Genomic DNA, 15,244 nt, shown 5'->3' with positions numbered 1-15,244 from the left:
GCCTAGGCCAGAGTACTGCTCCTAGCCTCTGCCCATCCCAGCGGAGGCCGGGCTCAGAAACTTAGAGTGCTTCACCCCTGGTTTTGCAGCCGGGTCCCTGAAAGGCCCAAGATGTTTATGGCCGAAATCCAGAGTTTGTGGATACCCGACCTAATTAGTGTATATTTCAAATCACTAAAAGTTTGTACAATATTTAAAAGGTTCTCCCCCTAGAAAGCATGTAGTTTAAGGGCTCAGTTTAATCATTTATCTGAATATCTCGTTTTGCGTGGCAGTTCACCCTTGGAAAGTGATGGCACTTTGGTAGCCTCATGCTGGCATATCACTTGAGCCCAGAAGTTTCAAAGTTGGTCATAATGGTACAGCTGCCGTCTATTGAAACACACACACACACACACACACACACACACCTGCACACGCACACACCCCTGCACACACCCCTGCATTCGTGCACATGCACACACACACACACCTCTACCCAGCTCTTGTAGCAACACACACCTTTGCACATACATGCACCCCTGCACACACACGGACCCCTGCATGCACACGTAGCCCTGCACACAGACAAACACACACACACAAACACACACACACACACACACACACACACACACCAGCTCTGGTAGCAGGCCACTGTAGTCCCAGCTACTTGGGAAGCTGAGAAGTGACAGGATCACTTGAGGCTGGATGAAGGAGGTTTCAGGCAGCAGTACAAATTGGCAGTGGAAAACTTACCTCTTAAAAAAATTGTACTTCATAAATAAATGATTTTCAAATAAAACTATTTAAATTGGGGAATCCTGTGTATTTCCACTTTGTAAAATTAGAATTGCTTCTCGTTTACCTTAAGAGTTTTTCTCAGGTATGCAGTGAAATGCACCATTAATCCATGATGCCATTCCTGCTTTTGCTCTTTATGTTACAGATTTTTTCATATAGGAAGTAAAGTACATTAGAAGAGGTCAGCCTCTTTAAGGGAATTTCACGTCAGTTTTCAACACAGGGTGTAATACAATTTAATCTTTTTACCTATTTATTGTTATCTAAATATAGATTTATTTTTTAACATTTACAGCAAAATTATGGAAGCAGATCGCCCTGGCAGGCTTCTCATTGGTGGGCTCACTAGAGAAGCCAATGAAAAGACGCTAAAAGCAGTATTTGGGAGATATGGTCCCCTGTCAGAAGGTAACCCTTAAAACCAACATATACGTATTTTTCTCCAAAGTAAACATAAACTTAATATATGTAATTGATTATATAATTTTTTTGTTTGTATTTAAAAACCTGTCTTGAAGTTTCTATTTGGTATTATGAATATTGTCATGGTAGCAGGTGAAGTTCACCTGCATAGTACTGCCAATGGGACAGTGTTGTAACTGAGTGAGTCAGAAGGAGATGGCCACTCTCTACGTTCCAAATTAAGAGTCCTTTATTTGCCAGTGACTGAGAGTCAGCCCATCCTCGGAATCTCTAAGCCCTGACAAAGGGGCTTAATTTCACTTTATACCTTGATTTAGGTAGGGGAGGAGGATCCTAGCTGAAGTGGAATTTTACATAAGCAGAACAAGCAAGTTAGATAAGGAAGCTGGTAACCAGGGGGCAGGAGGTTCCCAGGATGGTTGGTTGCTAAGGATATTTGCATACAAGCATGGAGGGAGGTAGCAGGGGCAACTTTCCATACACTCAGTCACGGAGGAGCATACTGACAGTAGCAAATAGGCTTGCCAAGCAGGAGGTGGTTACAGTGTTTACAGGTACTGGGAATAGTGTGAACCAGTCTTAAGTATTCAAAGCTTTGAATGCAGTGTGACCCAGGAATGCACCTGGAGGGGACTGAGGCAGGGAGGGAGAAGCTAAATGGAGCATGTCAGGCTCATGGCTAAGATGGAGTCAGTTAGGCCAACACAAGCTAGCTTATTACAATACAAGCAAAAGTAAATTTGTTTGGTGGTAGGGAATGAAATGGAATGAAATAGGTTGTCTGTAGGGGTGACGTAGTGTTAAGAATCATAGTAAGGATGTGAAGTGCAATTTGCTTACTTATTGATGTAACATTCAGATAGCTAGTACTATCGAAAATCCGTTATATAAATGAAAAGGTTTTCATATATTTTAGTTCTTTTGTTGAAAGATCGAAGTGGGAAGTGCAGAGGCTTTGCATTCATTACTTTTGAGAACCGTGCAGATGCTGAGCATGCTACCAGAGATTTGACTGGAAAGGTAAGTTTGCCTTCTTAATGCTATTCTAACTCTGTTCTTCAATTAACAGCATCTCTAGGTCTTTTTAGTACTAGCACACTTTGAAAATAGTATAATGACATATGAATGGACATGGTTTAGCGATCCTCTTCCTTGGACATATAAATGCAAGTGTGGTTGGAAGAATATTGGAATAAACATTATATAAATTACCTTATGGTAATCCAATTTCTATGTTTTTATTTCAATATTAGTGTTAATATGTTTTCAAAGCTTTTGAACAGCTTTGAAACTTAGAAGGAACTCTCATGGAAATGAGAAAAATAAGTCATGGTTATTAAATGGCTATTAATGGCGTTACATCCAATTCATAGTAAAACGTCTGTAGCACAGAGAAACTGTGGGTAGACATCTAGACAGGCTTACAAGAAATAAATCTTCTATAGATAGACATCTAGACAGACTCACAAGAAGGAACGATCCTCTCCCATTTTCTGAAAATACATTCTTGAGAAAGTTCATTTAAATAGACCTTTCCATTTAAGGAAGTGTTAAGTACTTGAAAATAGAAAATAATACAAGAACATGGAAGTTGGATAACAGAACAAGTAACTGTCCAGGTTTGCCCCATCCTTGCACCCTTCTCCTAAGAAGATTATTTTTTCTCCTATAACCGGTGTGACATGCATACCTAATTACTAGGTAACATGCATACCTCCTTATTAATTTTTCCAGTGTGTTCTAGGACTTGCTTTGATCCAAGCAATAGTATCTTGTCCTGTGGAGTGTTAAATTCTAGAGACTGTGTATTTGTTACAGTTTTAACCTTTTATGCAATTCTGTTTCCTACTGAATTCTATTATGTTGCCATCAAGATCATTCCATTGGAGATGCCCTGGAGCTTTTTTCTTTATAACATTATCCCAATCTGTTTTTAGTTCCTGCTATACTTGATGCCATCCTCAATATGTTTTTCTGGACCACTTGAGTATTGTTCTGCCATGTAAACGTTGCACAAATGGCAATTTATCCTTTAAGAAGGACTTAGATTTTCTATTTTTTTTTCTCAGTGTCTATTATAGGAATTTTGTGTTCCCTGTACCATGTATCAATCAGTTGATCATTAAATTGTCTTTAGTGCATTTTAAATTTTTTGAGTTGATTTTGTTTGTCTTCTTTCTAGCTCATTTCCTGGTACACAGCAGACAGTGCATTTTTATTCACCCTTATCCTACTATGTTTTAAGGTGTGGTACAAGCTGATAGTTTATTTTGTTCATGGTTTCATGCTAGGTATGGAGACATTTTTGACTTATGTATCATAATGTTTGGCCATATTCCCCCAATTGTTGTGCTGAAGAAGGGTTAGTTTGTGCAAATGTCTTTTCCAAATTGCCTTGTCTCACAAATTTTATTATGGAAAAATTAAAATAAATGTTATATGTAGATAAGTGTTAAAGAGGGAAATAAAGAAGGTACTTAGAGTTTTCAGGGGGAGCTTACAGTTTAAGACATTGTGGCTGACTTTGGAACACTAGGAAGGAAGCAACCATGTGCAAAACTGGGGAAATTATTCTGGGCCAAGAAATAACACAAGACATCACAAGATAGGAAGAACTGCTTACTTGTCTGCAACAGGTCTTGGACGGGATTTAAGATCCTTTCCCAAATAACAAAAGCCATGTAATGTTTAAATAAAGTGATTAGCTGAACTGTTTTCAAACATTACTTTGGCTTACAGAAAAGATTAAACTGAAGAAAGTTATTGTGAATTTAATTAGGACATTAAACCATTTCTGAGAAATAACATGAAGTACTACATCAAGAGTCTTTTTATAGGGACGCCTCTAAGCAAGATAAGAAATGAGTAAGACAGAAAATATGAAAGAGACCAAACAGGGATCACATTTATTGAAAGAGAACTAGAGTAGATACAGAACTATAAATCATATTCGGACATTTTCTGTGATACACAGCAGCAGGTTCAAGAATGAATTCCTAATGAACAATGTGACTAACTACTTTGAATAAATAACCTTATGATTTCAGATGACACAGTCCTTCATATGGCTTCAAGACACTTGAACTTTTAAATATGTGATGTGAATGCAAAGATGAAGCAGATTGTATGTTGTAAAGAATATATGGGCAACATTCTCCCATATGATGTGTGATGGTTTAACTTTTTTAGGTGTTATTTTTAATACTGGAGGACTTTTCAAGGAGTTGAATAACTGAATTGGTGTTCATTTCTTAGCAGAATGCATGGTCTCAGTGATTGTTGAAGGTTTTGCAATGTTAACAACGTGGGCATTTCAGCAAAAAGAAAGTTTGTTAAGGAGAAAACATCTAGAACATAAATACAGTTGATATAAAAATGTCTGTAAAATAGGATTAGTTGAAATGTGGCAGTGTTGCTGATGGTATGCTTAATACTTTTAGTTTATGGATGGAAAAGAAATAAAAGTAGAACAAGCCACGGAACCGTTTTTTCAAAGTGCTGGCAGGCAGAGAACACTGCGTTTTCAGGACAGAGAAGACCCAAAGGAAAACAGAGATCTGCAAGAGGAAGGATTGGACAGACAAGAGGTTGGCATCTCTCACGTGGAGGATGCTTGGGTAAAGTTTTAAAATATGAAGTTGGAAGCATAGGACTGAAAGACAGAAAGCTTGAAATTATAGAAATTTCTCAAATTTCTTTGTATTTTTATGAACAGAAAATTAACTAACTGAATAAGCAACATGATTTGTAAGTACTAAAAGTGTATAATGAGAAAGATTAAACTGATGTCTGAAACTCATTTTAAAATCTTAATTGCTTTGCATTGAAATAAGAAAAATTTCAAAGTGAATTGAGTTTATGAATCTTGATTACATGTTCTCCACATATTTTCTGCTGAATATGTTTCCATTTATTATTCTTTAGAGTTTCTTACTTTGAATCTCAGAATTTCATATAAGTTTTATATCAAAATGCCATGAAACCTTGAAATCCTTCCAATGAGATATTAGTAACTGAGTATTTGAGGACTGATTTTAACAATATTTGTGTGTTTCTCTCTCTCTCTCTCTCTCTCTCTCTCTCTCTCTCTCTCTCTCTCTCTCTCTCTCTCCCTCTCCCTCTCCCTCTCCTCTCTCTCTCTCCCTCTCCTCTCTCTCTCTCTCTCTGTATGTCTGTGTGTGTGTGTGTGTGTGTGTGTGTGTGTGTGTAAACGTGTATACAAATGAAAACCATTTCGCTTTTGATATGGAGGATTTGTAAATAGGTCTGCCATAAAGTATTATTCATTCTTGGAGTATAGAACTTCAGTTTCTTAAAAGATTCTGTGACTCAGAAATGTCGTAAATTTGGCATCACAAATTCATATCTATCTTTCTTTGCTGGAGGAAGAGCTTCTGAAAATGGTATTTAAGATTGATTTACTCAGTAGGACAGAGGGCTTAATTTCTACTTAAATAAAAAAGTGACCATGTATTAAGAAAATACCTATTGGTTAACTTGTATTATCTATTAACAAACCATCAAAAATCTAACATTTATTTTGGACTTTTAATAGCTAGCTACATACTTATGGGAGATATATTTTCTAAATTTGAAATTGCAGTGTTTGCTTCATTTTAAGAGGCAGAACTTCTTGTCTTTTTTGATTCCAATTAATCTTAAAGGTGAAGATTAATAATACTCTACCATGTATGAGAATGTGTATATTCTTACGTGTGACGCTACCAAGATCTCACATTTTTGTAGATATGTAAAAAAATTATCATTTAATACATGATTCTTTCAATTTTACATTTTTACATTTTGTAATAGAGAATCAGTGAAGTTAGGTGTATACTGACTTCAAAATGCACAAGTCAGCACATTTTCATTTAAAGTTTAGCCAGTAAACACATCATGTGGAAGACTGACGTCTAAGAAGCTGCATGTGAAGAGTATATTAAAAGAGACTGTTTTCTATATTGAAAGGGGCATGATAATGTAATTAGCACTTTAATAGTACTGCTTATTGCTAAGAGAGGAATTCTTGGCCATCATTAGAAAACCTGCACTGGTACATTCTAATTTTTCAATGTTTAAGATAGGGCCAAATGCTTCAAGATCAAGGAGAACATTTAGGTGTAAATACAGCATGCAGCCATTCGAGGGTTGCAGTATTTGTGTGAGTGAGATGCACTGAACAACATGGGTAAATTGACTTTCTTGAGCTGAGAAAGCACCAACGGGTAACCTTTACAATCAGTGAACACCTTGATGGTTTTATGTGTTTTGCCTGTGTCATTAATAGTCATAGACAATTCATATGAGAAAGAAAATAATGACTAATAGTTATTAGCCATTAACCATGAACTTTTACCTAAGTGTTAGTGTATTTCTATAGTTTGTAAGAACTGGCCTTGTAGGAATCAAGAGATAATTCAGAGCCATGAGAAGTATTCAAAGTGTCATGAATTTCTGGTGACTTAGGGAAAGAAGAATTGAGTCACTGAAGAAATATCTCACAACAGTTGTCTTAGAGAACAAGTAACAGTGTTTCAGGTTTTCTGCTGTTTACATAATGTTTCATCATGTTAAATTTACAGGTCCCACATCAAGTGAAAGAGGTAATTGTGGAGGTTCTTCATGCGGAAAGTCAGTCTTTGTGACCATATATCACAAAAAGATAATGCTTATGCAATGAAGAATAGGTAAAGGAAAAATGAAAAACTAGTTTATTATTGTTTTAGTGATGAAATTCATGTAAGAAAATGGAAAATTTTTAGGTCAACAATTAAGTGGCATTTATTACATGCTGTTGTGCAATCTCCGTCTAGTTCCAAAACCTTTTCATGGCTCTAAACTACAAGTCTCTTACCAATTAAGCAGTCCCTTTCATTTTGTCTTTTCCCTCAGCTGCTAATAACCACCAGTCTGTTTTGTTTGTGAACTGACCTTTTCTGCATACTTCATGTTAATGGGCTTGATCAATGTCTACTCCACTTTTATATCTGTTTTCTTTCTGCCCGATGTCCTGAAGTTTCATTAACATCACAGCACTTCACTTTTTACATAAGCTGTTAACCCATTCTTTTGTTTGAGTGTTTCCTCTACACTGTTTTGATGCACACATGTTTATTTGAGTACAGTTACTGAATCCTCAGTATGTATGAGTAATAACTTCTGGTGTTTATGTTTTTTTTTTTTTTTTTTTTTTTTTTTTTTTTTTTTTTCATTTTTGAGGATCCACCACATTTCTTCTTAGTAGCTGCATCATTTTCCAATCCAAGTATTGATGCAGGGTTCCAGTTTCCCTCCATCCACTCACGGTCTTGATATTTCTAAGATTTTAAAATGTATAACCATTTAAGTATGGCTAAAATATTTTATCTCACTTGGGATTTGAAATATATTTTCTGAATAAATAATTTTGAGTACCAGATCCACTTGTCTTTTGGGTATTTTCATATTGTATTTGGAGAAGTGCCTAGGCCTTTATATATGTCTGGCCTTTATTTCATTTAAGCTGTAAATAAGTTATTGTTTTGATACTAGAAGTTGGTAACTTAAAATTTGTTTCTTCAACTTGTGCAATCAGAAGTAATCGAAGTTTCCGAGACAACATGGAACATGCTTTGATGTGTAGACACTATGCATACCCTGATGATGATCGTTCTAGACAGGATACACATTTCACTAGAGGCTATAGGTATTGTAACATTTTTTGGTTTTGTCCAATAGATTTCTTAAATAGTTCATTCTGACACTGTCAGATCTTTTTTGTTTTTTCTTTTTTTTAATTTAGTGATCATGATGGCTACAGAAGGCACCATGGTAGAGATCATTCTGAATATCGTAGTAGAAGTTCTAACAGAGATTCATATCAGACTTATAGTAAGACTCCAAGTTTGAGTTTTAAAGAGAATTACGTTGCATAGACCAGATTTTTAAAAGCGAAAGTATAAAGGAAAAATGTAACATGTTTAAATACTGAGAGTTTTGAACTGTGGAAAGCTTAGGGAAATGTATGAAGCTTAGAGCCTCCATTAATTGTCAGAAAATGTGACTGGCATTTAATTCAGAATATAATTCCTTAAGCTTGAAAATACTACTCTTATGCCTCTTTTAAATAAAGCCTTTTGAGCAATGCAGAAATAAATACTATCTTGTCAATAAAGACAGATGAATGCAAGTATTTCCAAATGGTACTTTATCTTATTCATGCTTTAGTGATGCCAGTAAAAATGTTTAACTGTATTTCAACATAAGTTCTATGATTTTATTAACCCTGCAGGGACCCCTCGTGGTGCAGCACCTGCACAAAGGCCTAGGAAGACTTAACGGTGGAAGCAGTTACCCTGATTACAACAGTACACTAGATAGATATGGCAGAAGTCGGGAGAAGTACTCAAGGGGCCATGGTGATTTCTCTTCCAGTGATCGTGAGCGTTGTGGCAGAAAAGAACCAATGTGTCCACCCTCTGTGGAGACAATAGTCCGTGCTTCTCCTGAAGCACATCGTAGCTCAAGACACGGGACATCTACGGTGGATGACGGGGGAAGACGACCTGAAAAAGGAGACTGAAGGTGATACTAAAAATCATGATTATTTCATGCCAAAACTTGCTGTTGAATGGAAAATTAATATGTTGTTTCTGCATTATTACCTGAGTGCCACCATAAGAAATAGGTTGCTTTTTGGGAGAGAGGGAGATACTCATTTCCTCCATGAATATTTTTGAGGTATTAAAATAAAAACTTATTTTTTCAAAGTAATTTTATAACTGTTAGTGCTAATCGAACTGAAAACTATTCTATTTTGATATAATGTCTGTTTAAAATTTTTCAGAATAAAATGTTACATGTAATATCAAATGCCTGATTTCATTACTACACATTCTTAAAAGCAAATTATATAGGAGCGTAAACTGTGGTGTTGACAACTTTATTCATTTGTTTGCACCTAAGTTGATAGAAAAATAGACATCTCTTAATTTTCCATTGGAAGCTGTACACGTTTCCCATCTGAGCTGTGTTTCTTTAGTTTATACCTGTATTCCCACCACTTTGGGAGGCCTACAGATGTGGGTGTACCTAGCAGGTCAGGAGATTGAAACCATCCTCGCTTGCAGGGTGAAAGCCAGTCTCTAATAAAAATACAGAAAATCAGCCAAGTATGGTGGCACATGGCTGTAGTCACAGCTACTCTGGAGGCTGTGTCAGGAGAACTGCTTGAGCCCAGGAGGCGGACATTGCAGTGAGCTAGGATTGCACTACTACACTCCAGCCTGGGTGGCAGAGTGAGAATGTGTCTCAAAAAAAAAAAAAAAAAAAAAAAAAAAGTAGCAGTTTGGCCAGGTGAGGTGGCTCACTCCTGTAATCTCAACATTGGAGAGATCACAGGGTCAATTTTCAGGTCTTCAGAAAGACTACTGAACTAAACTCAAACTAAAATATTTGTCCTTAAAGGTATATTAAAGCACAAAGGAAATCATTAGGTTTGCTTCTTGCTAAAGTTTAAGGTACCCAGAATGTTCTCCTTGTAGCATTCTGTGACTAAAGGGGACAAAGGTTATGAAAAAATATTTTCCACCTTAATCAAAAGTGAACCAGCGAAATTTCCTAACTGCATAACTTAATTACATTAATTGTTCATAATTAGTGGAAAATAAATTTCTTTCAAGAACTAACATTAATTCTTTCTTGAAATATTTGGCAATGGTTGTAAGTAAGTGTTTAGCAATATGTTCTCACAAATAGGTATGATCTGGAAGGGCTGGGGTTTTGTGAAGTTATTTTTATTTTATTTTTTTTATGTATTTATTTATTTTGTGATGGAAACTAGCCTTGTCATCTAAGCTAGGGTGCAGTGGCTTGAACTTAATTTACTGCAACCTCCACCTATTGGGTTCAAGCTAATTTTTCTTCCTCAGTATCTTAAGTAACTGGGATTTCAGGTGTCTCCCAGCACAGCTGGCTAATATTTTGGAATTTTTGTACAGACAGCATTTGACACTAATAGCCAAGCTGATCTTCAAATCAGGATCAACCCTTTTCTGCCTCCCCAAATGCTATTAATACAGGCATAAGCCACCATGCACAGCATAGCAGATTTCCACTATGCTCAGCCTATCAGATTTAATTTAATATGGATAATATGGATAGGAATACGTTAAAAGTCATCCCTTCAGGACAGTTAGTTATATAATACATCAGCATAAATATTCAGAGTGCAGATTGCTTAAGACATTTAAGATATTATTGAGTAATCAAAATAAAATGGGTGGTGAAGAAAACTGATGATGCTATCAGATAAAAATGTTTGGACCCGAGCGCCCGTCCCGGGGTTCTTCAAGATGGCTGCTGACAGCGAGCCCGAATCCGAGGTATTTGAGATCATGGACTTCATCACGGCCTCGGAATGGGAAAGGTTTATTTCCAAAGTTGAAGAAGTCTTGAATGACTGGAAACTGATTGGCAATTCTTTGGGAAAGCCACTTGAAAAGGGTATATTTACTTCTGGCACATGGGAAGAGAAATCAGATGAAATTTCCTTTGCTGACTTCAAGTTCTCAGTCACTCATCATTATGTTGTACAAGAGTCCACTGATAAAGAAGAAAAGGCTGAGTTATTAGAGGATGTTATTCCACAATCTATGCAAGATTTGCTGTGTATGTATAATGACTTTCCTCCAAGAGCACATTGCCTGGTAAGATGGTATGGTCTGCAAGAGTTTGTGGTGATTGCCCCAGCTGCACAAAGTGATGCTGTTCTCAGTGAATCTAAGTGCAACCTTCTTCTGAGTTCTGTTTCTATTGCCTTGGGAAACACTGGCTGTCAGGTGGCACTTTTTGTGCAAATTCACCAGAAATAGCGAAGAATGTATGTAGGAGAATGTCAAGGTCCTGGTGTATGAACTCATTTTGAAATGGTTCATCTTAGAAAAGTGCCAAATCAGTACACTCACTTATCAGGTCTGCTGGATATCTTCAAATCAAAGATTGGATGTCCTTTAACTCCATTGCCTCCAGTTAGTATTGCTATTCGATTTACCTATGTACTTCAAGATTGGCAGCAGTATTTTTGGCCTCAGCAACCTCCAGACATAGATGCACTCGTAGGAGGAGAAGTTGGAGGCTTGGAGTTTGGCAAGTTACCATTTGGTGCCTGCAAAGATCCTATTAGTGAACTTCATTTAGCTACTACCTGGCCTCATCTGACTGAAGGGATCATTGTGGATAATGATGTTTATTCTGATTTGGATCCTATGCAATCTCCGCATTGGTCTGTGAGAGTTCGAAAAGCTGAGAATCCTCAGTGTTTGCTAGGTGATTTTGTCACAGAATTTTTAAAAATTTGCCGTCGAAAGGAGTCAACTGATGAGATTCTTGGACGATCAGCATTTGAGGAAGAAGGCAAAGAAATTGCTGATATATCTCATGCTTTGTCAAAATTGACAGAGCCAACACCAGTTCCGATTCATAAATTATCAGTTTCAAATATGGTCCATACTGCAAAGAAGAAAATCCGAAAACACAGAGGTGTAGAAGAGTCACCGCTGAATAATGATGTCCTCAATACTATTCTCCTGTTCTTATTCCCTGATGCTGCTTCTGAGAAAACATTAGATGGAACTACTTCAACAGATAATAATAATCCTCCATCGGAGAGTGAAGACTATAATCTCTACAATCAGTTCTAGTCTGCACCATCTGACAGTTTAACATACAAATTGGCTTTGTGTCTCTGCATGATCAATTTTTACCATGGAGGGTTGAAAGGAGTGGCACACCTCTGGCAGGAATTTGTTCTTGAAATGCGTTTTCGATGGGAAAACAAGTTTCTGATTCCAGGATTAGCAAATGGATCCCCAGATCTGAGGTGTTGTTTACTGCATCAGAAACTACAGATATTAAATTGTTGTATTGAAAGAAAGAAGGCACGTGATGAGGGGGAAAAGACAAGTGCTTCAGATAATGTCACTCATCTATATCCAGGGGACGCTGGAAAAGCTGGAGACCAGTTGGGCCCAGATAATCTAAAAGAAACAGATAAGGAAAAGGAGAGGTAGGAAAATCTTGGGATTCCTGGAGTGACAGTGAAGAAGAATTTTTTGAATGCCTAAGTGATACTGAAGAACTTAAAGGAAATGGACAAGACAGTGGCAAGAAAGGAGGACCTAAGGATATGGCAAATTTAAGGCCAGAAGGAAGGCTCTATCAGCATGGGAAACTTACACTGCTGCATAATGGAGAACCTCTCTACATTCCAGTAACCCAGGAACCAGCACCTATGACAGAAGATCTGCTAGAAGAGCAGTCTGAGGTTTTAGCTAAATTAGGTACATCAGCAGAAGGGGCTCACCTCCGCGCATGCATGCAGAGTGCGTGTCTGCTCTCAGATATGGAGTCTTTTAAGGCAGCTAATCCAGGTTGCTTCCTGGAAGATTTTGTGAGGTGGTATTCACCCCGGGATTATATTGAAGAGGAGGTGATTGATGAAAAGGGCAACGTGGTGCTGAAAGGAGAACTGAGCACACGGATGAAGATTCCAAGCAATATGTGGGTAGAAGCCTGGGAAACAGCTAAGCCAATTCCTGCTAGAAGGCAAAGGGGACTCTTTGATGATACACGGGAAGCAGAAAAGGTGCTGTACTATCTGGCAATCCAGAAACCTGCAGACCTTGCTCGGCACCTGTTACCTTGTGTGATTCATGCAGCTGTACTCAAGGTAAAGGAAGAAGAAAGTCTGGAAAATATTTCTTCAGTTAAGAAGATCATAAAGCAGATAATATCCAATTCCAGTAAAGTTTTGCACTTTCCCAATCCAGAAGACAGAAGTTGGAAGAAATCATTCACCAGATTACTAATGTGGAAGCTCTCATTGCAAGAGCTCGGTCACTAAAAGCCAAGTTTGGAACTGAGAAATGTGAACAGGAAGAGGAAAAGGAAGTTCTTGAAAGGTTTGTGAGTTGCCTGCTGGAGCAACCTGAAGTGTTAGTCACCGGCGCAGGAAGAGGACATGCTGGCAGGATCATTCACAAGCTGTTTGTGAGTGCTCAGAGGGCTGCAGCCCTGGCTCCACCAGAGGAGGAATTCACGAGAATGGGCACTGCAGAGGAAAGGCGGCAGAACTCCGTGTCAGACTTCCCACTCCCTTCTGGCCGGGAATTTATTTTGCATACCACTGTGCCACCCCCTGCTCCCGACTCCAAGGGGCTGCCTCAGCGGATGTACAGTGTTCTCACCAAAGAGGAATTTAGACTTGCAGGTGCCTTTTCATCAGATACCTCCTCCTTCTGATTCTTCTAGCATTACTCGTTGACGGCTTCTTGAGACAGTGCTGCCTCCTCCTGTGGGAGGGAAGGTGAGCCAGGGAGAACCCGAGAGGTCTTGGAGAGGGCCTTGCCCAGTTGGGTGATCAGGAATCAAACCAGCATCAGAAAGGCTTCCCAGCACCAAGCTGGAGCTGTGTTGTTTCATGGAGGGGGCAGACGGAATGGGCTTGAGCTGTTGAGAGATTTCTGCCCTAGAGATGGCCTTTGTATATGGAGAGGAAACACAAACACATCATACACTCTGTGTCATCATACACTCTGTGTCCTCACCCTGGTGGGACCGTGTTCATCACATTCTCTTCTGTGACTGTCCTCTAGGCTGGCGGCTGTATTCATAGTCTGTGTAAACACTTCATGGTTCTATATATCAGCATCAAGCGTTCAAAATAAAATATCTGCTAACTCAAAAGAAAAAAAATGTTTGGACCCAAGTAAGTAAATCAGTTAATTTACTTGTTCATACTACCTAAAGAAATGGAATATATAAAGATTAAACATCTAATTAATGGATTAGTATATAAAGATATAAATAACTATTAAAATATGTAAGAATGCTTACTGAGTGGTCTATAGTTTTCCATTGAAACAAAACTTTTATAATCCATAGTGTTTAGAAGTAAAAAACTAATCTACAGAAGGAAGTATTTTCATGAGAAAATTTTGACAAGATTTGTTTTTTAGGATAAAAAAGGCCAAATAATTTTAGAAAAGTTACCATTTTTGAGTTTCGGGTGGGTTATTCATGTTGCGATATTGCATGTTGATTCACAAATAAAGTAGAATTCTGAAGATTAAATAAAAAGATAAAACTCCCTAGTCATGTGTCTTCACAGTGGCAATTCAAGATCTAGTGTCTTTTCAGGTGTGATAACTCAGGTCTTTAATCCCAGCATTTTGCGAGGCTGAGACAGGCATTGCGCTTCACCTGAGGCATTTGAGACAAAGGCTGAGCAACATGGAGAAATAGAGTCTCTATGGAACAGCCAAAACTGGCTGCATTTAATTGTGCAACAGTGTACTTTTTGCTTTTTGGGTTGCTAAGGCAGGAGGATAGCTTAAAGATGTGAGGGCCAGTCTGCAGTGAGCTTGCGAGCTCGCTCCACTGCATTTTATTTTTGGAGACAGAGTGAGTCACAGTTTAAGAAAAAGTGTCTATGATATTCTGACCCTGAGAGTATTTTTCCTAGATTACCTCCATGTGGAATTCATTCATAGGAATTTAATAAAATAGGAAACAGAAAATTAGCTGTGAGATACAATCTCAACTCACTGCAACCTCTGCCTCTCGGGTTTAATGGATTCTCCTGCCTCAGCCAGTGAAATGTGGTGAGGTGCAGTCGCTCAGGCCTGTAGTCCCAGCAGGTTGGGAAGCTGAGGCAGGTGGTTTACTTTAGGTCAGGATATTGAGGCCAATGTGGACCCCATGATAAAACCCTGTCTCTACTAAAAATACACACATTAGAGGCGGGGTGCGTTTGCTGATGCCTGTGGTGCCAGCACTTTGGGAGTCTGAGGGAGATAGATCTGGAGATCAGTAGTTGGAGACCAGCCTGGCCAGGTTGGTGAAACCCTGTTTTTACTAAAAATGCAAACAATTAGCTGGGCATGGTGGACTGTGCCTATAGTTCCAGCTACTCAGGACACCATGGCAGGAGAATCGCTTGAACCTGGGAGGTGGAGAGGTTGTGGTGAGCTGAGACTGGGCCAGTGCACTCCAGCCGGGT

At 38.3% G+C, this 15,244-nt stretch overlaps 2 pseudogenes; both read left to right on the top strand.

The window, feature by feature from the left end:
* Positions 1 to 1,085: 1,085 nt before the first annotated feature.
* Positions 1,086 to 15,244, top strand: part of LOC141582966 (RNA-binding motif protein, Y chromosome, family 1 member B-like) — a 63,390-nt pseudogene continuing 49,231 nt past the window's right edge.
* Positions 10,539 to 13,653, top strand: LOC141582936 (rab3 GTPase-activating protein catalytic subunit pseudogene; annotated as a pseudogene).

The sequence above is a fragment of the Saimiri boliviensis genome, chromosome Y, assembly GCF_048565385.1.
Source record: "Saimiri boliviensis isolate mSaiBol1 chromosome Y, mSaiBol1.pri, whole genome shotgun sequence".
NCBI lineage: Eukaryota > Metazoa > Chordata > Mammalia > Primates > Cebidae > Saimiri > Saimiri boliviensis.
The sequence above is the reverse complement of the archived record's forward strand: the minus strand, read 5'-3'. Positions and strand labels throughout refer to the sequence as shown.